The 24,657-nt window shown below is 46.1% G+C and overlaps 1 protein-coding gene across 2 annotated transcripts in view; it reads left to right on the forward strand.

The window, feature by feature from the left end:
• The first annotated feature begins 2,836 nt into the window (after positions 1-2,836).
• The window catches only part of MYH9 (myosin heavy chain 9), a 250,168-nt gene continuing 228,347 nt past the window's right edge, over positions 2,837-24,657 (forward strand). The window contains exon 1 of one of the 2 annotated variants that reach the window (XM_086958556.1): positions 2,837-3,089. The gene's annotated coding sequence lies outside the window, so the exon portion shown is untranslated. The remainder of the gene's footprint in view (positions 3,090-24,657) is intronic. The other variant, XM_086958561.1, reaches the window with a different exon arrangement.

Here is a 24,657-nt window from a genome sequence, read left to right on the forward strand (position 1 = left end):
CCGTTAGGGCCGATCGCCTTACCCGGCCTGAGATTTCTAACTGCCAACATGATTTCATCATTTGTAAAGCTGCTTTCCAAAAAGTCTCTCTCCAGGTCTGACAGGACTGGAAGAGCAATATCTCTAAGCAGGGATTGTGACTCTGCTTCAGTATAGAAAGAGTGTGTGCGATAGATGTCACTAAAGGAGGTGGCAAATGTATCAATTATAGCCTGGGAGTCTGTTATGGATTGCCTGTCGTCATCGATCAGTTCTGGCCCTTGTCGGGACACCAATTCCCTCCTGTCCAACCAGCTATCCGGGATAGTGCCTGTCCCCGTATGACGACTTTGAATGCCTCCCACAATGTCTGAGGGGAGTCCACTGTACCCTTGTTTTCTTATAAGTAGTAGTCTATAGCCTGGAGCAAGGCCTTACGTGTTTTCGGGTCACGAAGATGCCATGGGTTAATGGGGGCCACTCTACCTGCCCCACCCCGTCCTATTGCTAAGTGAGCCCAGAGCGGGGAATGATCCAAGATCCCTCTCGCCAGGTGTCTAACCTCTTGAATATGTGTGACTTGGGAGGCAGGGACGATTAAGTAATCAATCCGGGAAAGGCTATTGTGTGCCCCAAAATAAAACGTGTGTTGAATGGTGTCCGGGTGGTATATCCATGTATCTGCGAGGCCCAGAGCCTCCAAGAAGTCAGACATCCATCTGTTCGACGTGCCCATGTCTCGGGGGGGGATGTTGGTCTTGCATGCCGGAGACCACTGCGTTAAAGTCCCTTCCTATAATCAATATTCCATGTTAAGAGCAAGACGTACAGGATGTCAGACTGGGTCCAACAGTGCATCAAGACTGAAGTGGACGAGATGCTGGACCTGGGGGTTGTTGAACCCACCTGTAGTCTCTGAGCCAACGCTGTGGTTAGTGCCTAAGCAAGGGTCAGCTGACCTGCGCTTCTGTGGGGACTATTGCAGTCTAAACACTGTGACAAAAACTAATCCCCATCCTATTCCCTGAGGTGATGAGCTGGTGGATAGGTTGGGTGCTGCCAAGTACCTTAGTACTTTTGATCTAACCAGATGTTACTGGCAGATTGCATTAACCCTTGTGCTGAGGAAAAAACTAAATGTTTAAACCTACAGGGCCTTTATCAGTTTAAAGTTATGCCTTTTGGATTGAAGAATGCTTCCATCACTTTCCAGCGCCTAGTCAACCATGTATTGTCAGGCCTGGAAGAGTTCTGTGTGGCGTAGCTGGAGGACATTTTTTGTATGCAGCACCTACGGGGAGGACCACATGGAACACCTGGAGCAGGTGTTGGTAAGGATGCAGGGGGTACAACTTTACCATCAAGGCAACCAATTGTCAATTTGGGCAGTCCTCTTTTGCTTACCTTGAGCATCAGTTGGGTAATGGGAAGATTCGCCCCCTTAAGGCTAAAGTCCCAGCGGTGCTGGACTGGGAGAGTCCCACTACCCAGACCCAGGTTAGGGTTTTTTTTGTTTAAATGTATTTATCGAATTATTCAAGAAAATTACAACATACAGAGGTAGCGTGAGAATAGACATTGTAAGAATCTGGGTAGCCTGAGGATGTAACCGCGACTGGGGAGAGTCTTCGGAAGTAGAATGCATAGATGACAATCCGATGTTAAACTCCTCCTCCCCCCGCTACGGAAACAGGTAAGGGTTTTTGAGCCTTACTGGTTACTATCGGAACTTTGCAGCAAACTATGTGACCATAGTTGATAAATTAACATCCCTGTCCTCTAGCCGTAAGGCTACATGCTCTCTGCTATCATGGCAATGAAGTGGGAGAACCCAAAGTTGCTCAGGTAGTCCATATCTCTGCTGGGACTAGAGTTCACTGTGGAACATAAAGCAGGCTTACAGCACTGTAATTCAGATGGCCTTTCCCGCTGGTGTACCCAATCAGACGATTGTTTTTCTCCCACTGGAGGAGTAAGTACAGAACATTCTGATGTGGAGGAGGAGCATATGTTGAGATGGAAGTCTTATGCATATTTCTGGAGAGCATGCTTTCCCGGTCTTATGCTGATCTCCAGGCATATCACTGAAAAGTTATTGTATGGTTTCTAGACACCTACCTCCAGGAGCATGACAATCATGCATGCCCACGGAGGGTCTGCCTGTTTACATGGATTGAAACCCTAGTGCCCAAGGGGAAGCATGCATAGTGCCCCAATTTCACAGACTGTCGCTGTTGCCCTCTCTGCACAGGCTTTGATAGCCTAGCCTGACCGAGACATACAGAAAACTTCTGACTCAAAACCATTTCTTTAAATTCCATTGGGTTAAGTTCAAGTCAATCACTTGCTCTCAGCTCTCCAATGGGCCGTCTCGTGCTCTCCAGGTGTGAGGGTGATAAAACATTATAACATAGAGGTTTACTTTAACCCTTAGGCAACGCGATTTCCTTTATTTAGTTGCCACCTCTTCACGCTGTCACATCTAACTTCCTCCACGCCTTCCCTGCCAGTGCTTGGAGCGGACTGATTGGTCGTTACTCTCTCCTGCTTTGAAGCGGCTGCAACATGCCCCGCCTTTCCTGTTCCAGGGTGCCATGTGTGGCCGCGCCCATCCTGAGGTCCACAGTCATACTTTCAGACATATTGCGCACGCGTACTATGACGCGTATCTCAACAGCGGCCATCTTCGCTTGGGAACAGTTCATTGTTGGTGTGGGATGAGATTAGCGTCTCCGCCTGCAGTGGCAGTCGCCATTTTGCGTGTGGGCGTGCCGGGTAGTTCGTGGGCGGCATCGATTTCTCGGATGTGGCCAACGATAGCCTAGGAAGCATGGCTGCCCCGCCCCAGGTTTTGGGCGGGAAGACAGGGCGGGGCTCAGTGGCCGCTCCCTGGTGCGGGTCTTCTAAAGCCGCTTTAGTCTGTCCAGCCGTACTCCAGGTGAGGCTTTGACTTTGGAGGCTGTGGTCTTCGAGAACTGACGTCGCCTCCCGCGGCCTGTCAGTGCCGTAGCCCCCTCGAGCCTGTCTTGTGACAGGTCATCTTTTACCTTGCCTGCCATCCTAGAACCCGGAAGAGAGAGGGCACCTCTTGCCAAACTTCTGTATAACAGGTAACGGAGCTCGTGCTAGAGTTCAATCTTTTTGAGGCAGGCTTAATCGACCCAAGTACCTGGCGGGATACCCAGATTTCTGTCCGGGGGGTTCGGGATAGTGTAAAGATATCAATATTTGCGGATGGTACTTGGTTTTAGGCTCGCGCCGTGGTGTTGGGTGGGGCAGTGGTAACAAACATTAGCCTTTCTCAAGGTTAGCATGCTTAATCATTGGGCGTGGGATGGTACATGGCTGAAGTGAGCATCAATGGAGATTAGGAGAGGGCGGTAAGTAACGGATATGAGTTTAATCAGGGGGCATATATGATAATAGACATGCATCTCCAAGGTTGAGTAGATCTAGACAACATGCATAATCTTGGGATATACTTTAGGGTTATAGTAGCAGACATAAGATTGAGGGTATGTAGGTAACGGACATCCTCGTGGTGGGGCTGACGGACGTAATTGTCGGTGGGGGGTTAAGCGTCTGCCTAGGTTACCAGCTGAATTAGGTAAAACTATTGTGAATTTGGTTCAGCTTTAAGGGGAACCTCCTCAGTTTATAAATAGAGTATACTTCAGCAGAAGTGGAAGGTAAAGAATATAGGCCTTTGGGGGAGGACGACATTGTGCGAAGAGTAACTGACCTCTACCAGTAGGAGGTGTTTAATTTTATTTAGATTAAGTGACTGGGAACATCCGAAGCCGTCGTAGGTAGGGTGGACGGGATGTACAGATGGAAGGTAAACACTCAGTTTTGCCCTGTAATGTGGGTATAGAAAGCAGTCCCTTAGCTTAGTTTTGTTAACCAATCTTTTATTTGTTTCTAGTCCCCTTACATTTTTCAGATGGTACATATGCTCCCTACTTTTATATATTTATTCTAAGCATCGTTGGTAAGTTTTGTGTATTGTATTTACCACTTGAGGGATAGATCACCCTTCCCCGCGATAATTGTTTTATTCTTGCTTGATAACATGTCAGTATCTATGCCACTTATCTGACTTGTGGTACTGTATCTCTGTCGTCCCGAGTGGCTTTTGGCTCTTCGACCCAAAGATCTGTTAAGCGAGATAATGTATATGCCACTTTCGGTAACGAGTATGTGTGTTGGAGTGCTTGCAGTAATATATTGCAGCTCCCTGCGGCGGCCCTTGACTTCATCGAACGTTTGAGCCCCCCCCCCCCCCCCCCACTAATGTCCTTAAGACTCTAGTTGTATGTACTGTTTTAATTTACCCGCGAGTTCTCTCCTCCAGACTGCGTGCCTCAGGCAAGTATTGATGTTCCTGAGCCCATCCCTGTTGCTGCCTTCTGGGTGTGGTGCTGCTGTTTATATGCATACATCTCTCACCTTTATATACCTTATTGCTCCATATTCCTTAAGTCGGCTCTTCTGCTGTCTCATGGTTTTGGCACAAATGCGTGTACGTATACACACGATTTATATAATCTGTATGTTCATACTCCAGTAGACAACTTTACATTTATCTGAGGCCAACGCTCCTCGAACAAGGAAGGCTTAATGTACATAAGACCTGAGCTGCTGTTTGTATCTAGATCTTGTATCCTATGCCAACCCGTCTTCATGAATCCAGGCTGAGCTCAGCTGCAGTCTTCTCGCTGTGGCATTGCTGTACGTCTTTGAATATGTAGTATATATCCAGAAGCAGAATATTTGCATTTTTTTAGTGTGGGGCGAGGTAGTGTCTCACGACAGGTGAAGCCTTTCTCGAGTTATGCTGCCTCTTCACTCGATCATCCTAAGTCCTATTTCTTAAGGCACGTCTGTTTTGTCATACAGCGTTTTCATGGGCAGTAGTTGAACTGTGTTAAGCACAACCTAACGTTAACTCGTTCTAGAGTATCAACATATGAAACCGTGCAATTGGCCATAAGACTCAACTTTACAATGGAAATCTCACTACTGAATGGGTGACCAACTCCTTCTACCAGAGACGCAGGAAAGTAATGTAAGTCTTTGCATCGGTCAGTGGTATTCAAGGCCCTATCGGTGCACTCTGCATTGCATGGTAGCACATAGAGCGAAACATTGTAACTTGTGTCTTGATAAACCTCATGTACTTCTGTTGGCCTCTTGGTAATGCATCACGTTTATTTGAAACGCCATCTTACAACATGAATGTGATACACTAACGTCCTGACTGCAGAGCACCCTCGAAAGACTATTTCAGAATTCAAGGAACTGGTTATTTCTGTAAATTAATCTGACTGTTAATAACTCCCAGTATCTCTTCTTTTCGAAGTATTTGGTATCGAGGGAGGGGCAAGGCGCTGCTCAAGAGGAGGGGCCGGGGGAGGTATAGAATCCACCCCATAGTCCATGTTTCTAGGGTCCCGCTATCCTCACAGCATTAATTGTTTCCAGGCCGGTTCAACTTTTACGTAACTCTCTCCCTCAAGTTCCTTTTTCTGATACATTAAATCCGCGCAGCTTGCTGCGTGAGCCTCCCACCCCAGTGACCTCTCCCACGAAGGGGGCGGTGAGCTCCCAGAGCACTCGGCGCTAGAGCTAGTAAACTTTACATTTAATGGAGAGCGCGGCCACCATTGATCGACCGTTTGCATATACGTCGTCGCAGATGGGGGAGCGGCAATGGTTGAAACCCCTCCGTATTGAGTGAGTTGGCTAGAAGTCACTAACTGCACTTCTCTGCACCCGCGACAGAAACCAGTGACGCGGGTGTGGCCTTCACGCCGCTGTTGTCTGTGCACGAAGACGGTGGGCGTAGACTGCCATCAAAATGCTTCACCAAAAACAACTGCGAAGGCTTGTTTCCAGAAAACAAACAGCCTCTCTTCGTGAGAGGTGCTGCCACCTCGCATAACACTGCAGCATCTGGGCCTTGTGATCTGGTGCCTTACCCTCGCTGCAGTACTTTGAAACATGGTATCTCTGTTGGCATTGCTGAGGTACTACGTGCCCCCAAGGCTGTGTTGCCCTACCTTGGGTTCGAAGTGGCTCCACGTTAGCTACTCTCATTGCTTGGGCTCAAGGCTGTGCCGCTCTAATCATGTGCACAAATCTGCATCTGATCTGACCAGGATTTAAATTACATTTCGGGGATCACCGATCCTCCTTACTTACGCCCAACTTCTGGTGGGCAGGTGAACATATATATTTTTTAAACGTGGCGCTGGGCAATCTTCCTCTGTAGAGGGCTGTGCAATCTGGGTGCTGTGCCACCATATCTTGCATAAAAGGTTGCATCACCTGGGCGTATTGCTGTGCCTTCGGTCTTCTATGAACCTTTTCTTCATAGGCCTTTTGTTCCCAGCTTGTGAAGGGATCATCTGACATTGTGTGCTTTGATAACAACCATGGCGCTTAGTTGCCATTCTGCTTCTGTATCCATGGGCTCTGCCCTCCTATGTACATCTTCCACACCCTTGACTTTGCACAGGCCACACTTTGATACATTGGACCACTGGATGTGGGCAGTCGGTACTCACAGGAGACCTCCTCTCTAGCTGGCTCTTGGGCCTTATATTAAATATTCAACTAATCAGAGTTTAGCCTGATATAGCAGTCAACAGTGCTTACTCAACCCCTGCCTGTGGCAGAGCCCACACGTTTAAGTCTAAACATGGTATTCAGGCCTGTATGGGACCTTACTGACCTCTCCCCTGTACTTCTGCCCTTGGCCAATGCTCTGAATATTCATGCTGTGCTGACTCGGTGAGTTCTTGCAAACTACGTTGGGGCACTTTTGTTTTATACATACCACAGTGGTGCTCCACCACATCTCACTTTTCTGCACCAGTTCCTTCTCCTTTCCCCACTGTGTAAGCACAGTATGGTTATCTACCACCCTTGTTGAGGGCAGTGCTTTTACTTTTGTTCACCAGCTCTGGCCTGACTATGGACCATGTGGGGTCATGGGTGAAGCTTTATAATAGACGGTGTTCCTAAAGCACTTATCTAGCTCCTTGAAGTCCTGGTCAAGACACTCGATGGGAATGCTGATGGCCCAGAGTTCAAACTGCTTTTTATTCTGCCCTCTGTTGCCTACTGATACTCTTGCTCTGTACGCTTATTCCACGAAGGCCAGTGGGAGGCAATCGCAAGGCCATGGCATAGTACCGGCTTAAAGACTTCCAAGTGTCCATGCAGCCTGATACCTGAATGTAGAGGCTTTCTGTGATGGCTGTAGATGTGCTACTAGGGAGGGCTCTGCCAGATGTAGTTATAGTGATGTACTACTAGGTATGCTTCTTGATGCAAAGGACTGTAACCATTATGTGTAATGCTTATGAAATCTATGTAGATGCACTGCTAGGAAGGCCTATTGCTGGTGATGGCTTTGCCTGATAAACTTACTGCTGGTGAAAGCTGTCTCTCTACTGCCAGACACTAGGCCCATTGCTCATGAGCTATACCACATAGGCGGTCTGGCAACGAGTAGCAGTTCCAGATCCATGTAGTTTTGATGAATAACCTGCTATTGAGGGGTACATACTGACGGCGATCTTGCTCTTTAGGTACGTTGGGGTTTGTGAATGGATCGGTTGGCTGTAATCTTAGTCGTACCCACCAGGGCAGCCAGTGAGTAAGTTCTTCTCGAGTTCACGGAGGTCTAGATGAAGACTACTGTTTTGAGTGCGCTGCTGGCCCATGGGTATCCAGTGAGTGAGGTGAATTGCCGCTTCTGAAAGCAGTCCTATCTGCTTGGGTAGTTAATGAAGCTGATGCAGGAAAGGGAGAGATGGACGGGTTCTGTAACTTTGTTGACCCTAGATATGAATTTTTAGTGGAGGCAATAAACTCTAGAGATCATGACGCACAGTATTCTTGGATGGAACTTGTGAGTCCAAACTCCTTGCCTTTTTGGTCCCCTCCAAATGAGGGGTTTTTGCTTTTGTTTCCTCCCAAGTATCTTCATTTGATTTTGTGTTTGTGTTTTGGGCCTCTTAAGTGTGCCTCCCTTTCGTAAGTTATCTGTGGATTTAGTGAGGTCTGTGGTTCACATGCCTTTTGTGGCCTAGGTGATCTCGGAGGACCCAATGAGCTCTCCAGTAGCAGAGGCCTCAGCCTAGTCCTCGTGGAGTTGCCGTAACATTGATAGAGGTCGTGGCTTCTTGGCTGTATGTGCTGACAGTGGGGGATGGCGCTTACCTTATTCCACTAGTCTTGAAACGTCATACTAAATGTCGTTGGTACATTTCTGTATGAGACCTTAATATCTACTTTGAACAAGTGCAGATACGTGTATAGATGTATTTTTATTTTTGCAGCTCTGCTGTTTAAACCCGGTCTCTGATAGTGTGCACGATTTTACTTTCAAACTGTGCACTCCAATGTGCTCCCAATTGTATGCGTGTTCTAGCAAAGGTTTCTCCTCATTGAATCTGTCCTTGTTTAATATGATCTGGTCTCCTGTAAAGCGCTCTTACAACCGTGGGCCATTTAACTTTTAAAAACTGGGTTGGGGGGGGGGGGGGGGGGAGACATCTCAACACTAAACTGTGTAAAAGCGGACGGGGGTAACCTGGGCCCATCTGGCTGTTAGTGGTTAATATAACTTGTATTTGGTTTGCAGATGTGACTAGACCAGGCCTGCCTTTAGCTTTAGTGCTAAACGTTACAGGGAAGGGGGTTGCATTGCTTTAGACTGGAGGGGTAAGGCAAGGTCTGTCTGATGTCAGTGCACCACTAAAGTGTGTGGTGGGGGGGGGGGTTGCGGGTCTGGCCCAGACCCGTCTCCGCTGTGCTGTTCCTGTGTCTGCTCTTTGAAGTTGAGAGCTGCTCCAGCCTGCAGTGAAGTCACCTTTGTGCCTGCTCACCCCCCTCTTATCTCTACCACATTCTTCCTGTTTGTGAAGCTAAGCGCTGCCAAGGCCCTGTCGGCCGCACCCAGCGCCGAGCAGGAAAGAGAAGCCGCTGCTTACAACAGAAGACCAGAGGCCTTTCGAAACGCGCCGGATAGGGCACGTAGCAGGGTGTACTGTACATACCCAGACGGGTACTGTAACGGTGCGTTTCTCAGATGGGGACGACTGGGTAATCTCACTGGACAGGGATCTGCAACGCGGTCACTGCCCGTGCGGATGGATGGGCCGCCCTGGGTAAACAAAAGGCACGCTCTCCTAGAGGCGGACCGGCACAGGGCGGGTGGGCCGACCCCCGTGGCAGTGTGAAGGGTCGGTGCATGTCTGGGCCACCTCGCTCTGCGGGTTAACAGTCCCACCAGACCCGAAGAAAGGTTTCGAGCAAGGCCACTGCTGTACAGCGCCACGACGCCTCAGGGCAGCAGTGCGCTTTACAAGACGCATTACATTACAGTACATTACATTACACATTGCAGAAGCGCGGTCCTCTAGGGCGAAGGTGGGCTGCAGAGCCCTGCAGGTAAACTGGCTTCCGGGTTTAGAACGGAGTCTCCGTGTGCTTTGGGTGGATGCCTTCAGGGCAGGTGTATGGTAGGCAGGGCTTTAAGTGGGATGAAAAAACTGGAGGGTCTCATAAAGGGGCGTGGTCGGTGTAATTAAGGGCTTGGCTTAAAACATATACGCTTAAGATCTGTGCTTAGCATAGTGTGCCGCCCGACTTGTATTTTGCTGCTTCGGTTATTACATGCAGATATACTACAAGTAACATCATACCTACAACAACCCTGAACTATTGGCTTTGTCCATGGTTATTAGTTGTATAAGATAAATAAGCAGCAACTATGGCTTGTATATAACATTGAGAAAGCTTCCACTTAAAGCCCTGCTGACACCACGACAATGTTGCTGCTCCTGAGTTTCAAAAAGAGAAGCAGAGAAGAGAGAGAAAATGACTCTTTGAAGGATTTCCCTTCCCTTACAACGCTCACCTGGCATGACATCATGACGCAACTTCCCCCACAGGTGAGCAGCGCCCATCGATGTGCCTGCTGTCACTTCACTGCGGAAAAAAAGCGGGACTCTGGTGCACAAAACGGAGCCTGCTGGGGACCAGTTTTGAGGACCCCTATAAAAATCTGTGTTCAGCACCGGTGAGACCCTGGCCACTTAAAGTCCTGATGGTAGGCCCTGTAGCTGCACCACAGCACTCTGCGTGGGTATCACCATGAGTCTGGTAGGGGCCTATAGCAAGCCCAGTCCGCTCTGAGGGTACTTTCCTTCAAGAATGCAGTCAAGTGGAACAGGGTCCACCCTGTGTGGCATGTCAGGGGTTGGTATCTTTGCCGCAGTACTTACCCCCAGGATAGTGTGAAGGATGCATCAGACTCCACCCCTTGCCTGCCAGGGTGTTTTGCCCTGAAGATACTGTCCCTTCCACTGCACTCTGAGGGTGGATGGTGTCCCAGGTCAGGAACTGTAGCCAGGCCTCTCCATTCTACGGGTTTAGTCTCCTATCGAGGAGGTTCATAGCAGCACCACCACACTCTGTTGGGTGCAGGGTTTATAGTAGGCGGAGATCCTGCACTAGCTTGGCCTCTCTACCCTGCAGGTAGACTGGCCCCTTGGAAAGGGTGGTGGGTCTACAGGAGAACACTATTCACCTACATGGCCATCGTATGAAGGAACCTTCAACCTCTGAGCCACTGTACCCTGTGTGAGTGTTCAGGGCGAGGTAAAGGGTTTACAGCCAACACCCTTCATCTGTAGGGCCATTTAGTCTGTATGGAAGTTAAATCTATCCATAAGTGTTCAATGATTAAAGTTTGCTCTGCACAGAAACTGCCTCGTGTGCTCTCCTTGCGTTTTCCAGACATTGTAAACGTCATTTTAAAGTTAACTGGATTTTTTTTCCCTCTAAATATCCCTGTGATAGTTATTTTCAAAATACTCGTTGGGCTGCTTCTTGATGTCGTCCAAGCAACTTTTTCACCGGTGAGTTTTCCGCCTTCCTCGGAACCACTCCAGTGAGCGCATGGTTTCTTGTCTTTCCTAGTCCCTCCCAGGTGGTTCGGAGTCCTCTGCCTCTGTGATGTTGTGTTGATACTCTGGTGTTGGGGCCTAACTGTAGTAGGGCTTCAGGACATTTAATTTGGCCTGCGTCTATCTAGCTGCTATCTAAGAGCTTTCAACCAAGTGCGTGGGAAAAGAGCTTAGACGAGAGCCATGCAGTAGGTGGGGCAGGACCAATGCCAAGGTAGGTTTTTTCTTTTTTTTTTTTTTTTCTTTTGATGCTGATTTGCAATTACGTGCTATGTAACCCGCTGAATTTACTTGTTTTCACACACAAAACAAGCAAGCTCAGACTTCCTTCACGCCTGCACAGTTTCACCGATAACTGACTTAATTTGTGTACAGTACATCCAGTCCACTTGTTCGCTCCAAGCGAGTTTGTTTTAAAGTGCTGCACTTCTGCCACACTGCCTGACCAGGCTACTTTGCAGTTATGTGTTCTGTATTGAATCATCACTTGCTTGCATTATTGATTACACCAAAGCATGTTTTCTTTTACTTATGGGCCCTGAGTATCTGTTCAGTGACACTGCCTCTCAAAAATGGGACATCCTGTGCAATGTTTGCTCAATGACGTTTGTGCTCTTGGCTCATGCTGCTACCATGGTGTGAAATACGATGTTGGTTTAGCTGCAAGTTCCCTGGTATTGGCTCATTGAACCTTCCGCTGTGTAAGGGAGTGAGTAGTTGGTACATGGCCCTCTGCAGGGTTAGTGTGGCGCAAGCGATGACTCGTCGGTAATCTCTGGTGGAATGCGCTCAATAAAGGAGGAATGTATGACCACAGAAGCCGGAGTTGTCGGGTCAGACACTGGATATGGTTCATAATCCTACAGTTGAGTAGAAGCTGTAATGCCTGCTTACTGTTAATCTAGGCGGCTTTTCTGCTGGGCACTGGTTCCTGACTGGAAAGTTGTTCTGATTGCTCTGAAGTACTCTGGCCGTGGGTACTGTGTAAGTAGGACAGAGGAGTCGTGACACCAGTTACTGTCTGCGGCCTATGAGCCTTATTTTAGAGGGCTTTATGTCAAACTTCTTGTAGTTAGTGAAGGCTAAATTGGCTGGATGTAACAAAGTATAGCGTTTCCTTTTTTATTTTTTTTAAATCTTGAATTTTGCAAAGTGCTATTCGTTGCTTTTTCCTGTTCAGACCCCCCAGTGATGACTCAATCCAAATTAACTTTGGTGCGTAGCCTATGGACAACATTATTAATAATTAACAAGGAGCAGTAGCAGGAAAGTAATGGCCGCTCCTCGGTTGTTAAAAGGCTTTCCACGTGTCTGGAGAAAAAAAAACTGCTCTGACGTTTCCCGAGTCCAACTGCACACAAGGACCAAGGTTTGAACTTCTTTCCTGATGACTGCACCTCTTCAAGCCTCGATTGGGGCCAAGGCTCAAGTTTACACTGCGCAGTTACTCCAAAGATGCAGTCTAGCTGCATCACTAATTTCCTACGCATCGGTGTCTCATCGTCGAGGAGTGAATGAACTGCCGTCCAAACACCAGCTTGACTTCGATCTCCACTTGGACTAAGGCATAAGTAGGCGGGCTCCGTTGTGACGCAGGAACGCAGTCTGGCTCTTGCTGAACAGCATAGTAGCCGGTGAAGTCCCTGACTTGACTCTGTAAAAAGTCTTAATTGCAGTTGCAAAAAAAATCACCGGTTGCTCTGTGGCTAAACATGTCTTCGTTGAATAGCTCTTAAGTGCTTGCATCCCCATGCCCCCCATCAATAAGGCAGCTAGTCGATGTGTAGATCTAATATAGTAGGTGCTTGTGTTAGAGTGAAACTTCTCCATCCCAGCATGCATGTGGAGTGTCAAAGTGTGCGGAGACTCTTTACATCCAGTGAGTAACTTGATGTCACCTTGTAGCTTTCCGCACACAGCACAATGTTTCACCTCTCGTGACTTGTCTGTCTGAATGAGGTCACTTGCATGTCTCGCATGACTGGACCTCTCGTTTGGGATCTGCAGCATGCTCTCCAGGCTCTTATCCAAGTACACAGAGTAACTAAAGAAAATGGAACTGTTACAGTTCATACATCAAAGGAGCGTACCTGTTTTGATGTAGGCTTGGCACTGTTCAGCCGTTTAAGGGCTTCTCGTCCAGTGAGACCCTTCGTTGGGAGGAGGGGGGGGGGGGGGGGGGGAAGAAGAGGAGGAATGTTCCCTAATCTTTTTATGGCTATTTACAAACACTGCATGGTGACGAGCATACGCATGAGTGGGTTTTGGCTCCCACTCTATAACTGGGAATCAGTTTCTTAAAGTTGCCCAGGCAATGGAAAAGCAGTCGCATGCTGGTGTTGGGCAAATGCAGACAGTGGTGTCAAATCAGTTGGGGGCAATAAGCAGTTTAACATCCTCTAGCACGAAGCTGGTATATTCAGAAGCTGGTCATCTGTTAAATTAGGTGAGCACAGGTAGGAAACAACTACATATTTGTCCATAGACTGTCAGTGCTGATGTTTATACAGACACTTTAAATTGTTGGGGCAGTGTGGTCCAGCATAACCATAACCGTGATTTGTCATAGACACTGGCACTGCCTATGTCTTGACTATCAGTGTAATGTTAGAATCGCGAATAAAAGGAATTGTTTGGTATGGCCCTCTGGTTGGTGTGGGATTGTTATATCGCCTTATAAGACCTGTACTTCGATAACTACTTATATTTACTGTTAATTAAATAAGCCCTCCTGCCGATGGGTTGGTCTGAAATTACAATGTTATGTTGGTGCATCTCTCTTGGATAAGCTAGTGAGTATAGATGCTGGGACCTGTAAGCTGGAGTTGGGAGGTCCTGCAGGTGGCTTTCTTGAGACTTGTGGGGCAATCTTCTTTGACATTAGCTCAGTGTTCAAGTTTTTTTTAGGGGTTTTCCTCGTTGGTATGACCTGTGATGGTCAGTTGAAGTAGTCATCTGTGTGCTGGGGGGGTGAGATTTCTTGCTAGCAGCTCTGTACGAGTTTGGAAAGTTTGTAACGGATTTCCCCAGTGGGTAGGGTCTTCATCCTGTTGGATGTCCGAAGTTCATGGTACCTGAGCGGGCACATTCCTCTAGCTCTCAAGGCAGGCTTTTCGAAGGTGCTTTCTGAGGTCTGGCTGTATTGCTCGAGATTGCCTGCATGATGTGAAGGATACCTAACCTGCCGTATCACCCCAGGTCAATATCTTGAGGTGAAAAGATGCAGTTCTACTGTGTAATGAGCAGTGTGAGGTTAAGGACCAGTAGCCTGTGATCTTTAGCTCCCGGTGAGTGACACTAGTTGGAGAATTGTGTTGTGTTGAGACTTGCATTGTGCAATGAAGTCTGTTGGGGATACACCCAGGAAAGAAACCACCTATATATATAGTCTACTTCCTATAAATACCTTTATCGATTTAGAATTTAAAACAAGCTGTCTGCCTGACCTGGTCTCTTTTACACCTCCTTCCTATTCCCTTTTCCTCCCCAAGTTCCCTAAGCACATCGTGCTGAGCTATAGTTTAAGACATCCTTGATCTCAAATTGCCGTAATACCATTGGGCTAGAATTTTTTTCACCACGTGCTACCCAGAGCATTTAACTTGGCTGATCCATTGCCACACCTTTCTTTACCATTATGCTAAGGCGCCTGGTGGGTGAAGGTTTAAAAAAAATGCAAGTAGTTGTAATTTTGCCTTGGTTTCCATCTCACACCAATTAATTTCTTTGGAATTCACTGAAACTCAGTGGCGGTGGGAGGGTGGATTGTCTGGCAGTTTTTCTTGCCAGGATTAACTAGAATAATCCAGCTTCCAGAGCACTACTGCCATGTAAGCATGCAATCTTTGAAGGGGCTTGGGGGTATCTGGCTCTCTGCTTACTGTGCAGACTACTCTATTGTGACTCCATTCTCCCTGGCTAAGCTGGCCATCATGTTGGGAATTTAGGGGTGTGGCAGCTTCCACAATTTTCCTTGCAAGATGTTTCTGGCCGCTCCAACTCTGAGCTGGCGTGAGACCCACAAACTGGCATTTTGAGTGATGTTAGACGCCTGCCTCAGATTTCCTTCCTGGCATCTCACCAGTGGTTGTCTGAACTCACAGTTGCTGTATGGTTTGTGAATCTTTTCCACATTACATTGTTGCATGCTGTTACAGAATGTGAAGGCAGGTGTGCACATATTCATTTATCCTACTGCATGCCTTCTCTCCTTTTTCATTTGCCCTCCCTATGCTAGTTCTTGGAGATGTTGGGACTGGAATACTCCCATAAAATCTTCCGGTTTCAACAGATCAAAGTGACTCCTGAGCTGTGACTACAGATACCAGCAAGATCTGTGTATTCAGTCCAATTTGGGAGATCAAGGTCTCTGCCGCCCACTTGGTACTACTTATACTCTCTGAGGCTAAACTTCTAATCCTTGTTTCTGCTCTGTAAACCATTCTGGGAGAGCAAAGGGGATGTTATAGATTCATATGTTTCTATTTCCTAACCGGGTAGGACCTTTATCTTTAGGTGTGGCAGCTCTACCCTTGTGATCTTTGAGCTCTTGAACCCCTTCTGTTCTGCTCTCTATACCTTCCTAGGAAGGCGTGACCCATCAGTCTTCAGGACATCACTATCTGTAACACTGCTGCCCTGTCTGTCTTGGCACATCAAGGGCTGCGGGGTTCTTTAATGGCTCCCGCTGCATTTATAGTAGGCCTCCGCCCATCACTCTCCTGAGACTAGCGTTCATGTTTGTCCTTGTGCTTGAAAGGGATACTTTTCCTGCACTATTGATTCCTTGGCTTTACCTTTGTCTCCTAGATCCTGTGTTTCCTGCCCACATTATGGGTTGTGGTAAAGTTTCTGTTGGACTAAGTAGTCCTTGTGCAGGACGGGAAAATCATAACCACGTAACATGAAATGTTTAAAGTGCCAGTGGCAATGTTGGGCCTGGGTCTAGGGCAGACTAGCGACCATGTAGGTTCTGCGGTGGCAAACCTGCCTGGTGCACTGCTACACATGGGGATAGCCATGCCCGGTCTGACTTTCTACTGCTTGTCTTCAGACAGTGCTCGATCTTGGCACAGGAAGCTATGCCGTGGGCATACTGTTGGGGTGTCAGTAATTTATCTAAGCAAACAAGCGCCACTCCGTGTGGTACCACGACGCAAACTTTATCTTCTGTGGGAATTTAAATCTGAGTAAGGCAGGTTTGAAGGACGTGTGGATCCATAATCCAGAGGTTTAACTGTGCTTCCCTGCTAAACTTGAGTTTCTACGAATCCAGTGAGCAGCGCAGTCCGATGTGAACCAGTTTCACTATTAGTTCAAGCAGCGTTGGGTTTTTGTACCTCCGGATGGGTAGGCTTTACTTTCCTGTGACTTATGGAAGTTCTCCAAGTCTTCAGTCCCAGTTCGAGCCCTCAGGGGTGTTTAGTAGGTCACATTTAAGTATTGTTGGTTCTAAAGTCTGTGGCCACGGGGTTCCGGTCAGGATGCAGGCAACCAGAGACACCAGCTTCGCCTATTTTCCCAGTTCTTTCATTGTTTGTTCCATTGACACTCACCAGATGTGGGCCCTCTGAAGGTTGAGAACTTTGATCAGGACGGGGTTAAGGGCGCATCTCTTTGAGCTGTTGACTATCATTCGCAGTGAATAAATCTCGTATTTGAGACCCATTGGCTTGCCAGTCGATTCTAGCCACCTCCACAGCGTCCCAATACTGTTAGAAAGACTGAAGACTGCGGGCAAAAAATGCATTTGACGCAGGTGCCTACGTCGTTTTGTGCATGTACGCAGCATGTATGAGCTCAACCTTCAAAGTAAACAGGAGTTTTTCATTTCCAATATGATTTGAAAAATGACATTTTCCAAAATGTTGTTCTAAAGTAGTTGCAGAACCAACGCGGGGCAAGGGCAGAGGGGCCGAAGCAGCACTGGGGTTGGAGAAGGCAGTGTCAAAGCACATGGGAAAGTGCAGCATGGACGGAGTGGGAGAAGCAGACATACGACAGAGCAACTGAGGTACACGGACTGATTAAATGCATGCGCTGTCATGGTGTGCTTAAAACAAGCAAAATAAGTTCTTGAAAAGCAAGTAAAAAAGCAAGCAGTGAAAGTAACCTCTCTGACTTAATGAGGCAGTCAGTGCTCCGCGGTAGGAATAAACACAAGATTGACTAATAAGAAGCTGCCAAATGAGTGCCCAGGAAAGCCAACCAATGGTAAGCATTGTTGGCTCCAAGCTGGAGTGTTATTACTGAGCCGCAATGTCTCGCGACGACAAGGCATGCACGGTCTAGTAGACTTCGACTTAAAAATGTGGAAGGGGGGCCAGTGGCAACCCACAGTCTAAGTAGACCACCTCCCGCTGAGACGGTTACTTGGCAACCCCAGGCCCTTTGTACCATAGAGTACAAGCAGTCAACAGGCTCCTAGAACATGTAGGCTTTGAGTGCCCGTCGCTGCCTGCTACAGTAAATTCGTTTCTTGAAGTCTGTCATAACTGGTTTGCACTGTAGGGGTATGACATTATTGGTAACCACTTTGCATCGACGAATACCAATCTGCCGCTTCACAAACTAAGCACCATTGATGGGTTACTATTTTTTTAAATTGCACCTAGATCGAAAGGAAGCAGGAAAGTCTGTCATTGCTGATATTTTGTGATGCAATGGACCTGGGCTTGCACACAAGGAACCATGTTGGGCTCTTCTGTCGAAATTTATAATGACCACTTTCTTTTTGAAGATGGTTTCCCACGGTTCTACCTGCAGTACGAGGGCCATTATGAACCAGTTTTAAAGAGATGGATGAACTGCCAGAATTTCATAACTTGACATGGGAGTGCAGGTGCCTACCCATGGCACATTTTGCCACTGGATTCTTTGATTCTACGTTTCAGAGCTATCCTGCCAATGGAATGAGTAAGACGTTGCCTACATAGGACCTGTCTTTGCTGAGCAGTTTCTTAAGTGTATGCACTTCGAAGGTCCTTGATTGGACTCCTGCAGAATTACGCAGGGGTCTCCTTCACTGCAGTCTTGCAAAACAAACCTTTAATTCTATAGACTAAATGAAAGGGCTTTTGTAAACTGATTAACTGATAGGATAGTAACTTCTTACTGTGGTGTGCTGATTTTAAAGATTCATCTAGAAACGGGTGCCCCCCAGACTGGGAATTCTATGCTGTGAATTCCCCAAGTGCAAGGGGATGCTCTGAAGTATAATCATACAGTGGTTGGTTCTTGCATGTGAGTGGCTGTTCCCCCAGTTGGAACATGCCTGATCACACTAGTTTGCATCAAGAGGGTGCATTTAGCTTCTTACGAAGGGTTCTCACTGAGTGCTCTGCTGATTGGTATTCTCCAATCATTGTTATTATGTAGAAAGTTGGGGGGGAACCCTGTACTTGAGTAACTTACAATGTCCTACTTTGGAATGATATCAAGACTCCATCTCTGGAGGGTCAAGATTTTGAGGATGCATCGTCGGTCTTCTAAAGCCCTAAATTAGTCATTTGTTTCTAGCAGCAACTGCAGTGTCCACATGTTGGGTAAAGACTTTAATGCAGATTGCCTGGTTCTCTCTCCTGCCCTGTAGCTATCTTTGTACATGTTGAATCCTCCTTGTAGGTCTTAATCCAAGGTAAATATGTATTACCAAGGTAATGGTTTGGCATAAACTTTTTTGGTATGATTAGAAAGTGTCGGGCAGGCATGGAGCATGGTAACTATTCCCTTTACATTAAGGCACTGAGCCGTCCGCTGCGATGAGGAGCACAGTAATTTATGTGGGTAGCTGGTGACCTGCCTCATCCAGAATCAAGCTGTAATCTGCTGACATGTTGTAATTCCTCTGTGGGTACTCTGTAAGAGCTCCCATCTTGTATGCAGCAGAGCAGCTCTTCTGTAGGTGCCCAAAGAAGCCCCCATCTGGATCGCTCAGAGAAATTAATATTCATTGCACATAAGCTGTAGACTGCTTTCCATTGGTTCCCTTGTACAGCCCAGGTCTTGCGTAGTGTCTTCTGTAGGTGGTCTATAAAGAGCTTGCGTCCAGTATTGATTGGAGCAGGTTATCTGAGTGCACTGTAAGAGCCGGCATCTAGGATTGAGCAGCTCATCTTAAGAGGGTGCTCTTCAGCTCCACAAAACACGGTGATCCAGGGCTGCTCGAGTTTCTCTGCCCACAAAGCAAATTCTGGAAGTAGTCGGTTGTTTTACATTGTGGTGCGTTTTATTTTTTTAATTTTCAATATTTAGTTTGAGCCGATTTCTTTCCCCTTGTTTGTCCTTTCCCTTGGGCATAGCATCATATATTTATTATTGGCTGACCTTCTTTCTTGTGCTACTCACTTTTAGGTTTCTACTTTTTCTTTCATTAAGCTGAGTGCATGTGTTCCAGCTCTCTTGTATGTGCTTCTCCCACGGTCCAATATCGGTCCCCTCCACTCTGTCAAAATATCCCTTGTGATTGGTGCTCACATGTGCTTCTCCCCACCCCACATGTTCCATGTTGTGCGCACTCGTGTACTGCTTTTCTCCTCAGTTCTAGATTTACCCAACCTCCTCACCCCACACCAACTCTTACTGCTTTATTTATTTTTTGTAGTGTCCATTTGCTGCAGGACTGCGCTTAATTGAAACTATTTATTACATCGGGTGGCATCTCCTCTCTAGGACCAATAAATAATTGCAAATATGATGCTAGTGTCATTCGGAAGGCATGTATGGTGATGCATCCTACTGAATGACGCTGGCGTCAGTAATATTAGGACACACGTGCTTATGCCCAGATGTCTTCAGTACATGGTCTTCCTGGGCTATGTTGTGGACTTGTAATAAGTCGTAGAAATTGGAGTGCAAAAAAAGTATGTTCAATGTTCCATAATTACTGTTAGTGGTCCAGCAGGAGTAGAGTTCCATTTTCTTGGCCATTTGAAATGATAGCTGGCTACCTTCATTAAGAGACTTAAAAAAGCAGTAGTCGCCAGGAGTGAAATCACCACAACAAAGTATAGATATGTAGCATAAGGAGTTGCCTTGCAGCTGCATCCTGCTTTCCCTGTAGTTTGCAAATCGAACAGTGCTTTGAGGGTGTAGTACTTTGCATATTATAGACTAGGCAGTCGATGGGGGTGCACCCTTCGAGGGAAACCTAGGGAAAGAAAAGTAACCTGTAGGGGATTTATGTAAAAAGATCCATAACTTAGTCTGGCACCAGCCAGGACCATTTGATTTCACTAAAATTGTGTGGAGTATATTTATAGGCGCTTTCAGTCAGCCCTCTTCATCCGCTGGTCAGTTATGGACTCATGTTTGTCTTCCGTTCAGTACAGCTTAGAGCATGGGGTAATGGATCTGCCTACTTTAACCATTGGCTACTTTACTGAGTGACTGTATTCTGCCCTCGAGCAATAGAACTGCTGCGATTTCAGTTGAGTTGACACTTTCATGATTGTTCTGTTAGGTACATTTGGTAGTCATCGTGGCTTTCCCCACTCAAAAAAAAAATGTATTTTCCCACAAACTGACAATTTCATATTACCCAATAGAAGGACTAGGGTCGCTGCTCTGCTTTTTCAGGATGGGTCTGATGTAGGAAGTCTTGAATTCATGAAGGATTTGTCCCACTTCCAAGTTATATTTGAGTGTCCAGGATGACTGCAGAACCTTTAAGGAGGATGTCCCCGAATATAGGATGGACATGACGCACAACCTTTAGGCAGGTTGGAGAAATCCTACAAAGATTGTGAGGGGTTGTTAAGGAGAGTATCCCTAGTCCTGGTCAATCTAGGTTGAAAGGACGGTAATGAGATTCAATGGATTTCTTTCCTTTCTGATGTCACACTACTTCGCTGGTGAACTATACTAGTCTCCGTAGAATGTCATACATAACATATATTTTGTGTCCTTGGCAAACTTGTTTTTATGTAGGAACATTTAAATGTTTGTACGTGAGGCACTTAAAAGATCTCTGAAGGTTGTTTCTGGGAAAGGGGATTGGTGATATCAGTTATTAAAAACAAATGGTTGGAAAAAGGACTAAAGCGTCCTCCATGCCTCATTTGTTGGGACAGAAGAGCTGTTCCTGGGGTGTCTACGTTACCAGAATTGTCAATGTGGGTAAAAAATCCTAGGCCATCAGCTGAGTGCGTGAACAATTAGTCTAGGACCAGTGGAGAAAAGGAATGTCAAATGTATATAAAAAAATATATATTTAATTAACATAGATAAAAATCATATAGACTCAAACATATGTCAAACTATATGATACAATAAAATTATGGTACATAAAAAATCTTCAACAGACTTCAAACACTAAGTATAAGACAATTAAATCATATTAGCATATAAATCAAACAAGTTGCAAGTGATAATGACATAAGAAATACTGAAGAATTATTTATAAAGACTCTTATAAATAATTCTTCAGTATTTCTTGTCATTTTGAATTTTGGATGTATTATCACTTGCAACTTGTTTGATTTATATGCTAATATGATTTATATGTCTTATACTTGTGTTTGAAGTCTGTTGAAGATTTTTTATGTACCATAATTTTATTGTATCATATAGTTTGACTTATATGTTTGAGTCTCTATATGATTTTTATCTGTTAATTAAATATATATTTTAATATACATTTTCGACATTCCTTTTCTCCACTGGTCCTAGACTAATTGTTCACGCACTCAGCTGATGGCCTAGGATTTTTTTACCCACATTGGTTATTACCCTGCCCTAGGAGTCAGTGTATTACTGATACCCAGGGGGTCCTTGTTTTCTCTCACCTACGTTACCAGAATTCACACTTTATATTATCGCTCATGGCACAACTGCTGCCCATTGGAATCTTCATGCAGTGTTCTGCATGCCCGATGTGATAGAGCACCCTTAGTGTGCACTTTTGTATACCTCACGTGGGGGTTTGAAATTCCATGACTTCCGCACACTTTGATTTGTATCATTTGTAGAGGCCTGAGCTCCTGTGTATCATAAGCATGTGTGGGGCGTGAGCTCCCCTACAATGTATGCACTTGGTTGTGCCTCATGGGCATGCTTTGTTTTCCTTGCATGGAGAATGATCTGGCTTGCAGTATGCACACTTAGCGTGGCCCCCTTCTTTCATATACTGTAGAATTGAGGGGGTTTACCTCCTTCCCCAGAGGACCCTCGGACTCCAGCTACACATGAGGATGCAGTCAAGTGCCGGGAGGCTGTTAAAGCTTCCCTCGAAGCGCCGGAAACACTTAAGCTGATTAAAAGCAGACCAAAGGCATTACACCGGATTAGATGCCATGCTGCACATCCTGGTCTTCTCGGAGCGAATGGCTGGAATGTGATAAATACGAATGGCTGGAATGTGGTAAATACGCCAGTCCAGGCTTCGATGCCCTCCTGTATGCGTTTGGGTGCTAGACTGACTTGAATCCATTCCTGTGACTGGTGCTGCACACTCGAGGCCTCCGCACTTTACAACGCATTGAATTTGGGCTAGTGCTGTCTGAAGCCTTTGCCTGTCTGAGCCCATAGTCTTTGGTGTTGAACATCAGGTATCTCCTCCTCCTCTGATTCCATTCCTGACTGTGGGTGCACGTCTCCGAAGTCCATGTGCTGTACTATAGGCTTTGTCTCCTCTTGGCGTATTGGCTGGAAAGAGGGCTGCTATGCCAGGCACGTGCGAAGCTATACTAGCTTGAAGGTAAACATGATGATCAGCTTTGTTGTTTATTGGAGCAGATGCGAGACCGACTGCCTCCCCAGGCCAGCAGCTGGGTTCACTTAAATCCAACATTGATGCGTGCCTCTCTGTAGCATTCCTTCCAGGACCAGTGCTTTCATGAACCCTCTGATAATCGGATCCCTTTGCCAAGCGATTACGTTAGTGCTTGCTGCTCCTTAGGCAGAGCAGTATGTGCTCGATAGGGAGTGGTTCCCGCCTAAGGTTGTGGCAAGAAAGATGGAGTGAGTGGAAATTTGGAGCAGCTTGGGAAGCAATGGAAGACTAGCCTGGACACTGCATACTTGTGTAGTACTGAAGCACAGATGCAGCGGACTCCATGCTGGAAGGACCTTTCTGCTGACTGTAGTAGAGTTTATGGAGAACACCCAGAGATTCATTGTTGATCTGTAGTTTATCTCGACGCTCTGCAGTATCCAGAGCTCTAACACAGTGCCAGAGATGTTAATTGTTTTGTTAATAATCCTGGACTACAGACTTATGGCTCTGTGGGGTTTGGTATTTGACTTTTTCGGCCCAGGGTGGAGCAGAATATTTTATAACCTAGGCTCACGGTCTAGAGTCTGTAGAGCCTCAGCCAAAATGTCTTCAGTCATATACTGAAATGACCCTTAGACTGACTTCTTACCAGCTGGACTCTTGAGTGTGGAACGGATTGTGAATTTATGTCTTGTAGCACGGGGAGTAGTAGGTGATTTCATTATCTTGTGTTGCACAATCCTCTTTGGTCCGGCAGATGTAATGTTTCTTACCTCACTTTTTTCACCTCATCATGCAGCCTTATATTTCTTGGTTTTTGTTGGGCTTCCTGTTCTCCGGGCGTTCTAGTACTTTTGCAGCAGATTGCTTTCTGCAAACTTAGATTAGCAATTCTGGAAATCAATCGAGAACTTTTTTTATCTGGGATTTAGGAAGCGTGGATTAACAAACTAGGCTTTGAGTTGCCTGCCTTATTTTTTTTTTCTGTAAAGTTCTTTTGTTGTGGCGACAGTCCAGCGTGTTCTGTTCCCACTCATCCCCCAAAAGTTCTATGTCAATTTGGTCGCCTGACAACCAGAGATCTCCTGGTTGTGTAATGGAGTTCTGATGAGCAGAGTTCTTGAGTCTGCCTGAAACGCCAGAAAGGGCCTTTTTTCCAGTTTCCATTGAATAAGCTACCGATTGTGACCAGGAGACGAGCACCGCGTTAGTAGTGACGTTTTTGGTTTTCTAGCTACACCCACTGTTAAAAAAAAACATCTTTTTTAAAAGTGAGGCCGAGTTTAAGACTTTGTGTTTTACATTACCTGTGAGCGTTGCTCAACGCAGTCACAAATGTTGTATTAATAGTTAATGCTAACCTTTACTCTTTCGCTATATTTGCATGGTGGTGTTTGGGTGTTATGCTCTCTGATCACCTGTTGTGCATTTAAAAAATCCCAGCCGTTTATATGGTAGATCATTTAAAGTAAAACGTCTTGCAGTAGTCTATTTGCAATGTATCTGTAGTTTAGCTGAGTAAATTACTACTACCTCTGAGCGACTAGTTGGGGGTTGTGTCCATTGTCTTCAAAGCCGTTCTCATCTATTTCTAACTGTGTGAATCGAACAATCGGGGGAATGTATTGATATGAACTGTGAGCAGGATTTTATTTATTTTATTTTGAAATTTTTATATAGCACGAACAAGATCTTTGCAGATATCAGAGCGCTTTACATAGAGTACATGATCCTAGTCAAACAGGTAAGTCAGTAAAGCTAACAGCACAAATAGATGAAGAGCAAAAATACAGATAATACAAATAAACAGAGGTCTAACAGGGAGTAAGGTCTGTGCAGATTCTTTAAGAGTCCGAAGTAGTAGTTCAAGTGTATTTAGTACACTTGAACTACTTGGTGGGTTGGGTTGGGTTGAGTTGGGTGAGTTGTATGGGGTTTGTGGAGAGTAGTTCTTTGATGTTCAAGTCTTCTTTGACCTGG

Source organism: Lissotriton vulgaris, chromosome 1_1, assembly GCF_964263255.1.
Source record: "Lissotriton vulgaris chromosome 1_1, aLisVul1.2, whole genome shotgun sequence".
Taxonomy (NCBI): Eukaryota; Metazoa; Chordata; class Amphibia; order Caudata; family Salamandridae; genus Lissotriton; species Lissotriton vulgaris.